Genomic DNA, 17,375 nt, shown 5'->3' with positions numbered 1-17,375 from the left:
GAGAACTCCAGCCCCACAGGGACCTGGTGCTGATGGTGTTACGTGGTGTTCACAATGGCATAAGGATACATACAGACGCATCTGCCAAACCCAGCCCTGAAGATCCTGGGGAAGACCACAGAGCTCTTAAACAAACGTGAAGAATAAAATGTGCCATTGCTCTTTAGGAAGTGCAATTTGATATCACATTCTGAGCTTTTTCTCAAACGTGATTCTGATGGAAAGGGAAAAAGCATCTCAGAATTCTCTCGTTAGAGCCCAGCTCCCATGCCACATCCTCCACAGGGTCTTCCTTGATCCTCGTGCTCAGACAGGACCCGTGTTAACCCCTCTACTCTGTGCACCCGTGTTTTCCTTGCACACAATGAGGGCAGTGGGCAAGTCGGAGGGTTCTGACACTGTGGAGTTATTCTTGCTGGCTGAGATCATGTGTTTGGAGCCATCACAGGTAGGAGCCATACCCAAGAAGCTTGGGAGGACATGGGCTCAGGACGTCCCTTCGATTTGCACTCTAAGTCCTTCCTCGTCTCATTTATTCTTTGATCCCTTGTGTATTTGTCTATTTTCTGTTGCTTACAACAGGATGCCCAGAATGCCTGGGCGATTTATAAGGAAAATTATATATTAAAGTTATGGAGGCTGAGAAGTCCAAGGTCAAGAGGCCACAGGTGGTGAAGACCTTCTTGCTGGTGGGGAACTCTCTGCAGAGTCCCAAGGTAGAGCAGGGTGTTGTATGGTGTGGGGCTGAGTATGCTAATGTGCTGTCTCAGGTCTCTCCACCTCTTCTTACAGTGCCACCAGTCTCACTCCTATGATAACACATTAATCCATTCATCCATGAATGGATTAATTCACATCCACAAATGGATTAATTCATTCACAAGTGTAGGGCCCTCATGACTCAACCACCTCTCAAAGGCCCACCTCTCAGTATTGCCACACTAGGGATTAAGTGTCAACATGATTTGGGGAGGGAACATTCAAACCATAGCACCCACCTAAACCTCTCCAATCTCCAAGCCTTTTTTCCAAACTGGAAGCTGCTAGACTCCAATAAACCCCTCCTGACATGTGATATTTCATTCTCAGATGCTGTTTTCTCATTAGCACGAGTAGGGGACTCCATAACCCCGGCAACTACAGGTGAAGCTAAGCAGATTATTGTTGGCCTGACCCTCCACCTATGTGATTGGATGCTGAGTCCCTTCCTTATGTGATTCTTGAGATTACAATAATGTAATCATTAAGGAGTCTCTTCCCTCCTTATCTCACCTGCATCTTCCTCGATCTTCTCGGTTAAGGCATGTTCTTTAAATCTAGGATTCGGTAGAAAATTTCCATTTCTGTGATCTTAGCAGACAAAACTTACTCGTACTTTTAGAACCATATAATTTTACTATTGTAAATCTTCTGATGAAATACATTTTAAGTAAGCTTTACTGAATCAAGTACATTTCTCTTCTTAAATAAAATGAACTTCCTTTTCACCAACCATACTCTACCCTCATCTTCAGAATCTTTGGGACATATTCTCCTGGCACATGTATTCTTCTGGTTTGTGTTACATCTTCCAATACTGTGATTATGCTCAAACTCTGTCCTCCTGATATCCCCCAGCAGAAAGCACAGGACCAGCCCATAGTAGATGCTCAGTAAAGGCGTGTAAGAGAACAGCCTTATCCCTCATCGGAATATACATGGATTTGCGAGGAGATGGTAACCCAGGCCACCTATCTCCCTGCAGTTTTGAAGTCAGCACAGGTAATGTGTGGTGACAGTCACCCACTAAGATCAGGACTTAAGAAAAATGCTGTCAAATTAGGGAAGGGAGCTTCCTTTCCTGGCTTGAATAATATTTTTGTTGAATTTTTGGCATAAAAGCAGATTCTTGACTCTTTTTATTTGACTGTTCATAACATTCTTTTCTTGTGAGAGCGTGTTAATTAATATGCCAGATACCCTCCTGTTCTACTCAGACTTTTCGAAAATTCAGTCACACTGCACAGCACACTATGGCTTTCATTTTTATACTTTCTCAACCAAGTGCAAATTAAGATAGCCCTTGAAAAAATCTCTTCTCTAAAGCACCTTCTTGCATTGTGTGTTTGTTAAATAGCCATTGTTCCCTAAATAGCATTCACAGTAATTACACCAAATACTTACTGTTCATTAGGTACCAGGTATTGGTTCTAGGAACTTCTACACATATATGGAGGAGATGAGGTCAGGGTAGGCAGGAGCTGAGTTCTAGAGATCCCATCAGCTGTGGTACCTGCAGCAGCAGGATTTCTGATTCAAGATGTATGAAAGTATATGTATATATGTATTCTTTATATATATACATCAATTATTTATGTATATATAAAGAATTTAATTTCCACAATGAACCAGTGAAGTTGATATGACTATTATCCCCATTTCACAGATGGATGAGGCCACACAGAACTGGGAGAACGGCCCCAAGCTACCCAGCTAAGAAGCTGAGCTGAAATTCGATTCCAGATGGATAAGCTGCAGAGTCTAAACTCATAACCAGTCCACTCCACCCCTCTCACACGGGAAACAGAGCGCAGGCTGTTGATCAGTTCCATATGCAAAAAGACCTTTGGAAAATGCAAATGCAAGGAGGTGTGCTCATAAAAATACGAAATTGAGAAGTCTTATTGAAATAGAAAAAGTCATCTGAAAATGAATTATTTATTATGCACAAAGCCACTGCCTTTTCCTTTCAGCCCACTCTGTTGCCTCTGATGTTCCCTAATGAGCCATCCTCTCCAGAGGTGATTTATAATGAGACGGCGGTGTCGGCTGAACTTCAATGCTTTTAAAGGCCCATAGTACAAAACAAATGCAGGAGAGTTATTGCTTTTGTTGCTCACTGTGTGGTTATTACAGCCCTAGCTGTTGTACAACCAGTTGCTATCAGTGAACAAATAAGCTATGATGTAACTCATTTTAGAGGTACCACAGAAGCACAGTCCATTTGAAAACCATTTCCTGAGCTCACTGTGTGCTGGGCACTTGCCTTTGTCTTGAGATTTAGCAGAGCTCATGCCACTCAGGGGAAGCAGCTGGGAAATGTGTCAAAAATAATTGAGCAAGATAATTTCAGAATTAATACCTACTTGGAAGAAAATAGAACAGGGTATCACGGAGGGAAAGACTCATTGAGATGTGCTCTTTCAGACTAGGTTGTTCCTGCAGAGATGACATCTGAGCTCAGACATTGCTCCAGGAAGGGCCCAGCCTGGGAAGTTGTGAAAGGAGCTGGCTTTCCAGACAGAGGAAAAAGTGGGTGCTGAAGCCCAAAGCAGGGGCCAGCCCTGAGTGCTTTTGAGTGGAAAAAGGTCCAGTGCAACAGGAGATAGTGAGTGGGGAAACGGTACAAGGAGATGAGGTCAGGGTAGGTGGGAGCTGGGTACTAGAGACCCCATCAGGCGTGGTACATGCAGCGGGATTTCTGGTTCAAGATGTTTATATCTGATATGATCATGATTTATTTTTTAATATCACTCTGAATGCTATAAGGAGATCAGATTTGCAGGGAGAGATCCACAATGGAAATAGAAAGACCACTTGGGGGCTCCTTTGATGGTCCAGGTAGAAAGGATGACAACTTGGAATAGGGTGATGATGGGGATGGTGAAGACAAGTGGAAGGTCTCAGGGTGTATTTCCTAAGTATAGCACCAGGACTTGCTTATAGACTGGACGAGGAGTGTGTTTGAACAGCAGAGAGCAAATGTGAGTCTAGACTAGACAGACTGTCCAGTGAAACTTTCCGAGATGATATAAACGTTCTATAATCTAAGCCATCCAGTATGGTGGCCACAGCCACTTGTGGGTTATTGGGTTCTAGAAATGTGGATTGTGTCACTGAGTAACTGAATTTCTAAAATTAATATTAACATAAACAGCCATGTGTGCTAGTGGCTATCAGGTTAGACAGTATCTAAAAGTTTGGCTGGGGAATCAGCGGAATTCACATCATCTACTGAGATGATGGTGGTTGGTATACTCTCCACTTGCCGTGCGGACCCACTGTTTGTTGTTCTCCACCCTGCTGTGTGCCCCTGGGGTCTTTCCTTTATGGATTTCGTGGAACAAGCTGCCCAGCCCACTGGCTTCTGCTTGAGTTCAGCCAATGTAAGGCACTGAGAGGAGAGAGGAGGTCAGATAGAAGTTCCTTCTCTAATAAACAGTTTGTCAATGGCCTGGCTGTGCGCTCCATCAAAAGCGCCTGCTATTGTCAGCGAACTCTCTCATTAGGCAACAGCAGCAGTGCCAGTTGTGATGTTTGGGTTGTCAACACAGCCAGTGTGTCAGTCTGCATTTACAGCTGTCTCATTCACACCCTTCTACATAGAGGCGCAAGTATCTGAGTGCACCGTTACGACTTACGGTGCTGTTCCTGCCCCCAAAATTTATGTATTTGAGTACCTATTATTTTATTATAAACTATTTTCTTTTATATTTTGTAATTCAGTGAAAATATTACACCAATTATTAAAATATGTGTATTGGTATATTAATTATGGTTCTTATTTCAGGACAGTAAAGTAAGTGCTACTTGATTTGTTACATAAATATTTGTTATATAAAAAAAGCAATAGCTCAAATACAGTTGAAAACAATGGGGTTGGCAAACACTTTCTGTGAAGGACAGGTAGTAAATATTTTCAGCCTCGCAAGCCACACGGTCTCCGTGCAACAATTCTGCCCTGCATATGGGGCCGGAAGGCAGCCGTAAACATGTAAGCAAATGGGTGTAACTGAGTTCCAATAAAAAGCTGAAACTTTGTGAGAGCTGAAACTTTAATTTCGTATAATTTTCATGTGTCACAAAGCAGTGTACTTCTTTTGATTTTTTTTCACCACGTATATGAATGCATAAAGCATTCATAGCTGCAGGACATACAAAAAAGACAGCTTTTGCAAGCTGTGATTTGCCTATCCCAGGTCTAATGTCAGTGTAGCCTTTGCTTATCCAGGCCTGAGTTCCTCATTCTGGGGGTGGAAAATCCCCCCTACAATCCCCAATTATGGTATAAACTTTTATCTCCTTGAATGAAGGGTTCCCTAAAAATAAAAAAAGTAGTGTTATTGTGAGAAAAGTGTATTCTCCACGGAGAACAGAGATGAATTCTGACTATATGTCACCCCATGGAGAGTGTCCACGAGATTAACCAAGGCAGGTAGCTTGAGCTACATTTTCCCTTGATCATTCTGAAGGCACCTCAGGTTTGATAGCTCAGCCCTGAGCCTGTTAATCCCTGTCATGAGCGAACCCTCCCGACGGTGTGGCCTTCCATCCTTTCAGAGTCCTGGGGGGCCTCCAGCACTCATGATGCCTAGTCTTCCTTCATCTTTCTCCATGCCCCTCACATTCTTTGGTGAACTTCATCGTCTTTCTCTTTGGTGGTGTCCACTGGACAGCGTCAGAGCTTGTTTGCTCCGTAGCTGGCAATGACCTTTGAATTAAATGCATATAAGGGTTGAAGGCAGAACAGAAAGGAGAACTGGAAACTGATTTAAGGGCATGTTTGTGACGAATTCTCAGGTTCCTAATGTGACTAATTGCTCAGAGCCAATGATTCCTTGCCTCTTGGGTTGCTTTCTAAGGACTGACTCACTCCATAGCATCTAAAATCTTGTCAGCAACTACCAGAAGGTGAAAACACCTTTCACGAAGGCTGGAGTGCATGGGGATTCATATTTCAGGTTTTACGCCAGCTGCCAAGCCCACAGTCCTCTCTTGTATCTGTGAGACTTGTATTTCTCACAAGAAAGACCACCTAAAGCCCAACTCAAAATTCCAGCAAGCCTTAGGATCCACCTAATTTGCAGGTGCCATCCAGCTTTGCCAGGCATATGTTTTAGGGTGAATTTGATTCTGGTATTCTGTAAGGTGTGGTTCAGATCATGGTGCACAAAATCCAGCCTCAACGGTAAGGGCTTTTCTGACCACCCCGTCTAAAGAGCATCCTGCCACATTCGGTATTCCCTTATCCTCACTTACCTTTTCTCCATGGTATTTCTCTGCACCTGACATATCTTGTTTCTGTCCAGCGTCTGATCCCCAAGGGAATAGGGGTAGTTGTGTTCATGCTGTGTTTGTAGCACTTGGACTGCTGTCCATCCCGCGGCAGAAGCTCAGTAACCATGCCGGTGCTGGAGAATGAATCAGATGGAGCCAATTCAGATACCTGGCCTGAAAGTCTGTAACTGAGCAGACTTTGGGTGAGGTAGATGACCTTTCTGCACCTCGCTTTTGTCATCTGCAAACTGGGGATAATGATGGTGCCTCTACTTCACAGGGTGATGTAAAATGTCATGATTGTGGAAGTCAAACACTTAGCACGGGGTCTGCCACTCAGTGGCTTTACAGTAAATACACGTGCTGCTCTTAACAGCAATGACAAAGAAGACGTGTTTGGGGATATTCACATGCAAAAAAATTAAAGTAGTTGTCACTTTTTTTTTTTTTTTTGAGATGGAGTCTCGCTCTATTGCCCAGGCTGGAGTGCAGTGGCACGATCTCGGCTCACTGCAACCTCTGCCTCCCAGGTTCAAGCAATTCCCTGCCCTCAGCCTCCTGAGTATCTGGGATTCCAGGCGCCCACCACCACATCTGGCTAATTTTTTGTATTTCTAGTAGGGATGGGGTTTCACCATCTTGGCAAGGCTGGTCTTGAATTCCTGACCTCGTGATCCACCCACCTCTGCCTCCCAAAGGGCTGGGATTACAGGTGTGAGCCACTGCCCCGACCATCACTTTTTTCTTCTACAAGTTTTTCAAGAAATTAAGGTAAAAGTAACATTGAATGTCCTCCAGGGATGACAAGACTAAATAAATCTATGATATTTTACATAGTAAGTAATAATGGCTGTGCTCTGTGTGTGGAGTCTAAACTCTTCTGTCAGGCAGGCACCAAATGACAAAATGCTGCATCTGTTAGGATCTTTTCAAATTCAAACCCAACTGGTTTATGCAGAAATCAGAATTTATTGGTCCACTGTTTAAGACTGGATTCTCTTGGTTATGCGAACAGTCAGACTCTGTCCGATGAGGCCATCAACCTATCCTAAACTGGTAACAATCACCAGATACCCAGGTCAGGCTAAGACAGACTTCCTAAACTCATCATAACCATGGGGACAGTGTCACCATAACTCGCTAAGATCAGCTTCCTCTAAATGCAGTCAGTCAAAGATGGATACTTGGATAAATTCAGGCTTCCAATAGAAAGGAGCAGAAGCTGGGAAACACATGAAGTTTGAAAAAAAGAAAATCCTCAGCTAAAAAATCACAGGACAGATATGGTTATATAGAATTTTGGGTGAAGGAGGTAACTGCTTTTCCATTTATTTACAAAACAAATCTTAAAACCTTCAAAAAAAATAAAACCTACTTCCTATAGAAAATGTGCTTGAAAAATTAAAATAATAGAGAGGCATGTGAAGAAAGGACCTACCCAGTATTCCTCATTAATGAAACACACGTGGCTAGACAGGGAAGAGATGACTCCTGCCTTCAAGATGACATGGCTAGCACTGTGACCCTGAATGTGGCCAACATACCTGTCCGGTGTAGCTGGTCATTGATACTGACATCAGAGTGCTTGGTTGGTGATATTCAACACTGAAGATTAGGCTTCAGCTAAGATTTAAAGCTTTGAAATGTATTTTTTAATAACCTGTGAACTTCCCACCAAAAAGGATTTGACAAACATGTAACAGTGTTTTTTGACAATCTTAAGTTCAAGGCCAGGCTACCTCTAATCACATTTTCCTAAAGAATCAGCACTTTTCTTCAGAATCAGTTTAATTTTCTTTGGTTCACCAACAGTGATTTTTTGGTTTGTTAATTCATCTAATGCTAGATATATTTTTTCTGTTTGTTTTTCTCTTTGCGGCATGTTCACAGAGTTTGGTGTTAATCCCCAAGGCTATATAGCAAGTGGATATATATCAATTTCTCTAATGAAATTATGGTGTGTGTCAGAGAATATTATGTCTAGATCAGAAAAGATGGGAAAAGTTGCTATTTACGCTTTTTTTTTTAATTGTAAAAATACGAGTAACGTAAATAGGAATGGGAAGAAGGGGCATTTTAATGCCTTATGGGTAGCTGTATCATTAAACAACAGAAAGGCCACCCTGCAGTAGAATTCTTTAAAATTACTACCTAAGGGATATGGTAGTTACAGTTCAAAGTGACTTTTTACAGAACTTATTTTTCCTAAACCTGTCAGCAACAAACTGGAAGGAAATACTTAAACTGCACTGTATGGTTCCACACAGATCTGTTTTCCTGACAATTTTTAAATGGAAATGGAGCCTATTCGTTTTCATGAATTTGCAGTTATATGCAAGTATAATAAGACAACATATGGAAAAGCAATGCAATGATTAAGGAAAGGATTTTGCAAAGCATGTTAACAGAGATCTGAGAATCCTATCTATTAAATCTGTTATTTTCATTTTGAAAATGTGTGTGACTAGCCAGTTAATTATTTTACTTAATGTGAGAGTATTAAGTATTACATACCTCTTACTGTATGCAACAGATTCATCTTTGAAAAGCAGAGAAAAGTTAAATTCCTTTCTAAGATATGAGACAGGTGGCAAATTTAGCCTTCTAGTGTATCAACCTTGGTGTGATGATGGAACCCAGAACCCGTATCTTTCTAGAAAAAAATCCAACCTGGATTTAAAGGAATTTGCCTTGTAGTAATAAAATTGGGAGACAGTAATAAACATCCATTTCAACCACTGAGAAACGATTCAACTCTACAAAATAAACAGAATGTCTTCTTTATTAAGTGTCTGGACAGTTGTTGTATGTTGCTACCTAGTTCACACCATGCAGCCTCTTCACAAAACATTGTATCAATGCTCTACCATCAAGAGAAATGGCCATGATGGCCATTTTGCAGATGAGAAAATTAAGGCTGATGGAAAGAAAATAAGTTGCTGGAAGTCACATGACTAAAATGGATGTCTGACTCCAACACTGATGCTTTTACACCACCAGGATTTAAGCATGGAACTATACTAGTAAGAATATAGAGGGCCAGTGCAGCAAAAGACATAGACATGTCTGTGTGTCCGACAAAGAGCAGGAAGGAAACATTCGTCCCACGCATGGATGGATTGAAAAGGTCTGCCTCGTGCCATAGTCGTGAGGCATGAGGACCACATTTATCTTCAAAATGGAAGATGGTAAAGCAGAGCTGGGACATGACTAAGTGATGGACATGGAATATTAGAAGCTTTCTGAATCACAGGAGAAAATAAGTGAGGCTCCCAAGAAGAAAAACCCATGTTTCTGTCACCCCTGATCACAGTAACTTTGGGAAGTTTCTATTTTGGTATCTGCCTCTTCTTGTGTATGAAATAATGTCACAATGACCCCATCTACTTAATAGAATTCTTGACTTTTTGTTAGGAAGATCAGTGATAATATGTTTTAAAACAGCCTATGAATTTTCCATCATGTAATGGAATTCTCTCTATAATGTCTCCACTGGGAAATTGTCTAGCTTTCATTGATCTTCTCTGGGGACAGGAAATAATGCGCTACCTCTTAGGGAAACCCAGGTCTTTCTATATAAATAGACATAATAGATAAATATGTGGGTAAAGTATGGTTATGAATATAGATGATAGAGAAAAAGATAATAAGGCTATAAATGTTATGTCTACAGAGATAGATGATAGGTAGGTAGGTAGATAGATAGACAGACAGACAGACAGACAGACAGATAGATAGATAGATAGATAGATGGGTAGATAGATTTGCATAAGTAATATCTAGTGGATGGCTCGCTTTCATTCTATTATTCATTTAGGTCATTATTGGTACTCCTCTTTCCCATGTCCTTATATCCAACCCAATACCAAGTCCTGTTGATTTTACCTGAAAAAAAGATGGATTTATATATTTTTCAAATCTGTGCCTTTCTTCCTGTATCCACTGCCCCTATTGTACTCCAAACTATTCTTTTTTCTAGTGTAAACCATTACAAATGTTTCAACTACTCTTAATCTCTCTCCACACTATTTTCTACACTGTAGATGGTAATCTTTTATAACTTCATTTTTAATGATGTCCTTATCTCATACTTAAAACATATCTATGACTTTCTTTGGCTCTCAGAAAAGACACCAGAATACTTCACACTAGCCTATGTGGTCTAACCCCTGCCTACATTTCCAGTCTCTTCTAGTATCATCTTTTTCTAGCCCTTCCTAACTATGAGACAACTGGAAAGTATAGTTTTTCTTGCCTAAAAAGGGTTAGGAAATTCACAGTAGTCTCCTGCACAGTGTCCCATAGAATGTCTCTTTCTTGGATTTAAATAACTCCCGGTTCTACCAATTATTATTATTATTATTCTGTAGCTACTCTGCACGTTCTTCTCCAGATACTCTTGGGTTGATTAGTATCCTCAGAGGTGATGGTTTATCTTCTTTTCAGCATTAAATTGTCTGTCAGTCTCAGTTTTGGACCGAAACTTAATCTGTAGTCCCAGAACTGAAAATGGTGTTCCAGGTATGGATTGACGAAGAAGAGAGTTGAACTAGACTTTGGTAGATCATTGTAAGCACGCTATTTTGATTAACCCCAGCCAACACTCTGTGACTCTTCTTGGAAAGGTGCATTGCGTTATTGACTCCCAGTTCCTAAGTCTCTCTCTGTCCTTCTCACAGGCTGGTCCTCAGCTACATCTTCTCGGTGATTGTTCTTATACAGTGAGGATTTTGAGCCCGAGAGTTAAATTTGGCATTTCTCTCTAAAATATCATCTCACTGGACACAGTCCATCGTCATTGCAGCCTGTTGAAATATTTTAGGATCTTGGATCTGTGATAGAGCATTTTTATTATAACTCTCAGTTCTGTATCATGTATAACTGAGATTTGCATGCCATCAATTTTCTCACTCAGCTTATTAACTGATATTCTGAACAGGGATGGACAATACCTTCTGAGGAATACCAAGGGTTCTGGGACAACGTGCATGTTACATCTTCTTCCAACCTCATGAGCTTCTCTTTTTTTAATCTCCTTTCCTTGTTTCTTCTTATCTACACATCCCACAAACACTGGACTGCTCTAAACAGTCCAGATTTTCTGCCTGTTTCGAGTCCTTGGGTGATCTCATCCTTCCTTGTGGCTTTAAATATCATCTATTTATTGATAATTCAGAAATGTGATCACATTACTCACAGTCACTTTAAGGACATAAGTGATGAGACCCTCTGAAGGAAGCGGACTGCTCCTGCAGGATCAGGAGACACCCCTAATACTGTGGGTGCCCCAACTGTGAAAGTGGGAAAGGGAGACCCTCCTCTCCCACACACACACCCCACTGGAAAAGCTGAAGGTCTGTTTGTGGAAGAAGTTTCTAACTTTACCTGGGGCTGAGTCAAGTTAGAGGGCCAAGCGAAATACAGGGGTAGAGGAAGCAGCAGAAAGGCCCTGGGAGCTCGCTGGGTCCCCAAGCAGTCCATTCCTGCCTGGCACCACAGGGATCTATGGGGAGGGTGGCCAGAGGAGCAGGGGGTAAAACTCCACAGGGAGAAGGAATTCTCTAGCTGAACTTTGTAACAATTTGAATGGGGCGAGAAGCCTCCTGGCCAGGACTTGAGAGGGCTTGCAGACTTCACAGGCAAGGAAGAACCAAGACCTTTTTTTCCCCGCAGCTGGAAGGCGGGTAGCCCAGGGCAAGTTTTCAATACATCTCACCCTCCGCCTGGAGACAAACTGTTGCGGAGGGCACAATGGGAGTGAAACCAGCCCTTCGGTTTGCGTGGGAGCTGGGCGAGGCCTGTGACTGCCAGCTTTCCCCCACTTTCCTGACAACCTACGTGACTCAGCAGAGGCAGCCATAATCCTCTTAGCTACACAACTCCAGTAACTGGGAATCTCACCTCCATCCCCCACAGCAGCAGCAGCAGCAAGACTCACCCAAGGAGAGTCTGAGCTCAGACATGCCTAGCCCTGCCCCCACCTGATGGTCCTTCCCTATGCACCCTGGTAATGGAAGACAAAGGGCATATAACCTTGGGAGATCTAGGGTCCCGCCCACCTCTGGTCCCTCTCCACACTACTATAACTGGGAAGTGCCACCAGCACAAACATAAAGCATTAAACAGCCAAAGCTAAAGATCCTCATGGAATCCATTGCACACCCCTGCCACCTCCACTGGAACAGGCACTGGTATCCATGGATGAGAGACCCATAGATGGATCACATCACAGGACTCTGTGCAGACAACCCCCAGTACCAGCCCAGAGCCAGGTAGACTCACTGGGTGGCTAGACTCAGAAGAGAGACAATAATCACTGCAGTTTGGCTCACAGGAAGCCACATCCATAGGAAAAGGGGGAGAGTACTACATCAAGGGAACACCCCATGGGACAAAAGAATCTGAACAACAGCCTTCAGCCCTAGACCTTCCCTCTAACAGAGCTTACCCAAATGAGAAGGAACCAGAAAACCAACCCTGGTAATATGACAAAACAAGGCTCTTCAATACCCCTTCCAAAATCATGCTAGTTCACCAGCAATGGATCCAAATCAAGAAGAAATCTTTGATTTACCTGAAGAAGAGTTCAGGAGATTAGTTATTAAGCTAATAAGGGAGGGACCAGAGAAAGGCAAAGCCCAATGCAAGGAAATCCAAACAATTATACAAGTGAAGGGAGAAATATTCGAAGAATTAGATAACTTAAGAAAAAAAACAACAAAAACTTCAGGAAATTTGGACATATTTTTAGAAATGTGAAATGCCCTGGAAAGTCTCAGCAACAGAATTGAACAAGTAGAAGAAAGAAATTCAGAGCTTGAAGACAAGGTCTTTGAATTAACCCAACCCAACAAAGACAAAGAAAAAATAATAAGAAAATATGAACAAAGCCTCCGAAAAGTCTGGGATTATATTAAATGACTAAACCTAAGAATAATCAGTGTTCCTGAGGAAGAAGAGAATTGTAAAAGCTTGGAAAACATATTTGGGGGAAAATCGAGGAAAACTTCCCTGGCCTTGCTAGAGAGCTAGACATCCAATACAAGAAGCATAAAACACACCTGGGAAATTCATGGCCAAAAGATCTTCACCTAGGCACACTGTCATCAGGTTATCTAAAGTTAAGATGAAGGAAAGAATCTTAAGAGCTGTGAGACAGAAGCACCAGGTAACCTATAAAGGAAAACCTATCAGATTAACAGCAGATTTCTCAGCAGAAACCCTACAAGCTAGAAGGGATTGGGGGCCTATCTTCAGCCTCCTCAAACAAAATAATTATCAGCCAAGAATTTTGTATCCAGGAAAACTAAGCACCATATATGAAGGAAAGATACAATCGTTTTCAGACAAACAAATGCTGAGAGACTTCACCATTACCAAGCCACCACTACAAGAACTGCTAAAAGAAGCTCTAAATCTTGAAACAAATCCTGGAAACACATCAAAACAGAACCTCTTTAAAGCATAAATCGCACAGGATTTATAAAACAAAACTACAATTTAAAAAGCAAAAACAACAAAAAACCAAAGTACACAGGCAACAAAGAGCATGATGAATGCAAGGGTACCTCACATTTCAATACTAACATTGAATGTAAATGTCCTAAATGCTCTACTAAAAACCACAGGATACATAAGAACCCAGCCAACTATCTGCTGCCCTCAGGAGACTCACCTAACACATAAGGACTCATATAAACTTAAAGGAGTGTCATGCAAATGGACACCAAAAGCGAGCAAGAGTAGCTACTCTTATAACAGCAAAACAAACTTTAAAGCAATAGCAGTTAAGAGACAAAGAGGGAAATTATATAATGGTAAAAGGCCTTGTCCAACAGGAAATCATCACAATCCTAAACATATATGCGCCTAACACTGGAGGTCCCAAATTTATACAACAATTACTAATAGACCTAAGAAATGAGATAGAGAGCAACACAATAATAGTGGGGGACTTCAGTACTCCATTGACAGCACTAGACAGGTCATCAAGACAGAAAGTCAACAAAGAAGCAATGGATTTAAACTATACCTCGGAACAAATGGACTTAACAGATAAATACAGAACATCTCATCCAACAACCACAGAATACACATTCTATTCAACAGCGCATGGAACTTTCTCCAAGATAAACATATCATAGGGCATAAAAATGAGCCTCAATAAATTTAAGAAAATTGAAATCATATCAAGGACTCTCTCAGACCACAGTGGAATAAAACTGGAAATCAACTCCAAAAGGAACCTTCTAAACCAGGCAAACACATGGAAATTAAATAACCTGCTCCTGAATGAGCATTGGGTCAAAAACAAAATCAAGATGGAAATTTAAAAACTCTTCAAACCAAATGACAATAGTGGCACAATGAATCAAAACCTCTGGGATACAGCAAAGGCAGTGCTAAGAGGAGTGTTCATAACCCTAAATGCCTATGTAAAAAAGACTGAAAGAGCACAAACTGACATTTTAAGGTCACACCTTAAGGAGCAAGAGAAACAAGAACAAACCAAACCCAAACCCAGCAGAAGAAAGGAAATAACCAAGATCAGAGCAGAACTAAATAAAATTGAAAGAACAACAACAAAAATACAAAAGATAAATGGAACAAAAAGCTGGTTCTTTGAAAAGATAAATAAAGTTGATAGGCCATTAGCAAGATTAACCAAGAAAAGAAGCGAGAAAATCCAAATAACTTCATGAACAAATGAAACAAGAGATATTACAACAGACACCACTGAAATACAAAAAATCATTCAAGGTTACTATGAACACCTTTATGCACATAAGCTAGAAAACCTAGAAAAGATGGGTAAATTCCTGGAAAATTACAACCCTCCTAGCCTAAATCAGGAACAATTAGGTACCCTGAACAGACCAATAACAAGCAGCAAGATTACCAACAAAAAAAGTCCAGGACCAGACAGATTCACAGCAGAATTCTACCAGACATTAAAAGAATTGGTAGCAATCCTTTTGATCCTATTCCACAAGATAGAGAAAGAAGGAACCCTTCCTAATTCATTCTATGAAGCTAGCATCACCCTAATACAAAAACCAGGAAAGGACATAACCAAAAAAGAAAACTACAGATTGATATCCTTGATGAAGATAGATGCTAAAATCCTTAACAAAATACTAGTTAACTGTATCCAAAAACGTATCGAAAAGGTAATCCACCATGATCAAGTGGGTTTCATAGCAAGGATGCAGGGATGGTTTAACACATGGAGTCAATAAATGTGATACACCACATAAACAGAATTAAAGACAAAAATCACATGATCATCTCAATAGATGCAGAAAAAGTATTCAACAAAATTCAGCATCCCTTTATGATTAAAACTCTCAGCAAAATCAGCATACAAGGGACATACCTTAATGTAATAAAAGCTATCTATGATGAACCTGCAGCCAACATAATACTGAATGGGGAAAAGTTGAAAGCATTCCCTCTGAGAAGTGGAACAAGACAAGGATGCCCACTCTCACCACTCCTCTTCAACATAGTACTGGAAATCCTAGCCAGAGCAATCAGACAAGAGAAAGAAATAAAGGGCATCCAAACTGGTAAAAAGGAAGTCAAATTGTCATTGTTTGCTGACAATATGATCATTTACCTTAAAAACCCTAAGTACTCCTCCTGAAAGCTCCTAGAACTGATGAAAGAATTCAGCAAAATTTGTGGATACAGGATTAATGTACACAAATAAGAAGCTCTTCTATACACCAACAACAACCAAGTGGAGAATCAAATCAAGAGCTCAATCCCTTTTACAATAGCTGCAAAAATAAATAGATAAATAAATAAATAACTTAGGAATATACCAAACCAAGGAGTTGAAAGACCTTTACAAGGAAAACTACAAAACACTGCTGAAATAAACCATAGACAACACAAACAAATGGAAACACATCCCATGCTCATGGATGGGTAGAATCAATATTGTGAAAATGACCACACTGCCAAAAGCAATCTACAAATTCAATGCAATCTCCATCAAAATACCACCATTATTCTTCACAGAATTAGAAAAAACAATTCTAAAATTCATATGGAATCAAGAAAGAGCCTGGATAGCCAAAGCAAGACTAAGCAAAAAGAACAAATCTGGAGGCATCACACTACCTGATTTCAAACTATACTGTAAGGCCATAGTCACCAAAACAGCATGGTACTGGTATAAAAATAGGCACACAGACCAATGGAACAGAATAGAAAACCCAGAAATAAACCCAAATACTTACAGCCAACTGATCTTCAACAAAGCAAACAAAAACAAAAAATGGGGAAAGGACACCCTTTTCAACAAATGGTGCTGAGATAATTGGCTAGCCACTTGTAGGAGATGAAACGGATCCTCATCTCTCACCTTATAAAAAAAAAATCAACTCAGGATGGATTAAGGACTTAAATCTAAGATCTAAAACTACAGAAGTTCTAGAAGATAACATTGGAAAAACCCTTCTAGATATTGCCTTAGGAAAATATTTCATGACCAAGAACCCAAAAGCAGACATAACCACAGAGGGGAGAAAACCTTCACAATCTATACATCTGACAAAGGACTGATATCCAGAATCTACAACAAACTCAAACAAATTAGTAAGAAAAAAAAATCCTATTAAAAAGTAGGCTAAGGACATGAATAGACAATTCTCAAAAGAAGATATACAAATGGCCAGCAAACATATGAAAAAATGCTCAACATCACTAATGATCAGGGAAATGCAAATAAAAACCACAATGCAATACCACCTTACTCTTCCAAGAATGATGATAATAAAAAAGTCATAAAACCGTACATGTTGGTGTGGATGCAGTGAACAGAGAACGCTTCTACACTGCTAGTGGGAATGTAAACTAGTACAGCCACTATGGAAAACAGTGTGGAGATTCCTTAAAGAACTAAAAGTAGAACTACCATTTGTTCCAGCAATCCTGCTATTGGGTATCTACCCAGAGGACAAGAAGTCATTATTCGAAAAAGATGCTTGCACACACATGTTTATAGTGGGACAATTCACAATTGCAAAATCGTGGAACCATCCCAAATGCCCATCAATCAACAAATGGATAAAGAAACTGATATATATATATATATATATATATATATACACATATACACATATATGTGATGGAATATATATATATATATACATACACATATATATATGATAGAATACTACACAGCCATAAAAAGGAATGGATTAACAGCATTTTCACTGACCTGGATGAGATTGGAGACTATTATCCTAAGTGAAGTAACTCAGGAATGGAAAATCAAACATTGTATGTTCTCACTGATATGTGGGAGCTAAGCTATGAGGATGCAAAGG

General features: G+C 40.5%; 1 protein-coding gene across 3 annotated transcripts in view; it reads left to right on the top strand.

The window, feature by feature from the left end:
• TMEM132D (transmembrane protein 132D) overlaps positions 1-17,375 on the top strand; it is an 835,610-nt gene that overhangs the window by 570,573 nt on the left and 247,662 nt on the right. The window lies entirely within an intron of this gene.

Source organism: Symphalangus syndactylus, chromosome 13 (genome assembly GCF_028878055.3).
Source record: "Symphalangus syndactylus isolate Jambi chromosome 13, NHGRI_mSymSyn1-v2.1_pri, whole genome shotgun sequence".
NCBI classification, from domain to species: Eukaryota; Metazoa; Chordata; class Mammalia; order Primates; family Hylobatidae; genus Symphalangus; species Symphalangus syndactylus.
This window is presented reverse-complemented; position numbering and strand designations above follow the sequence as displayed.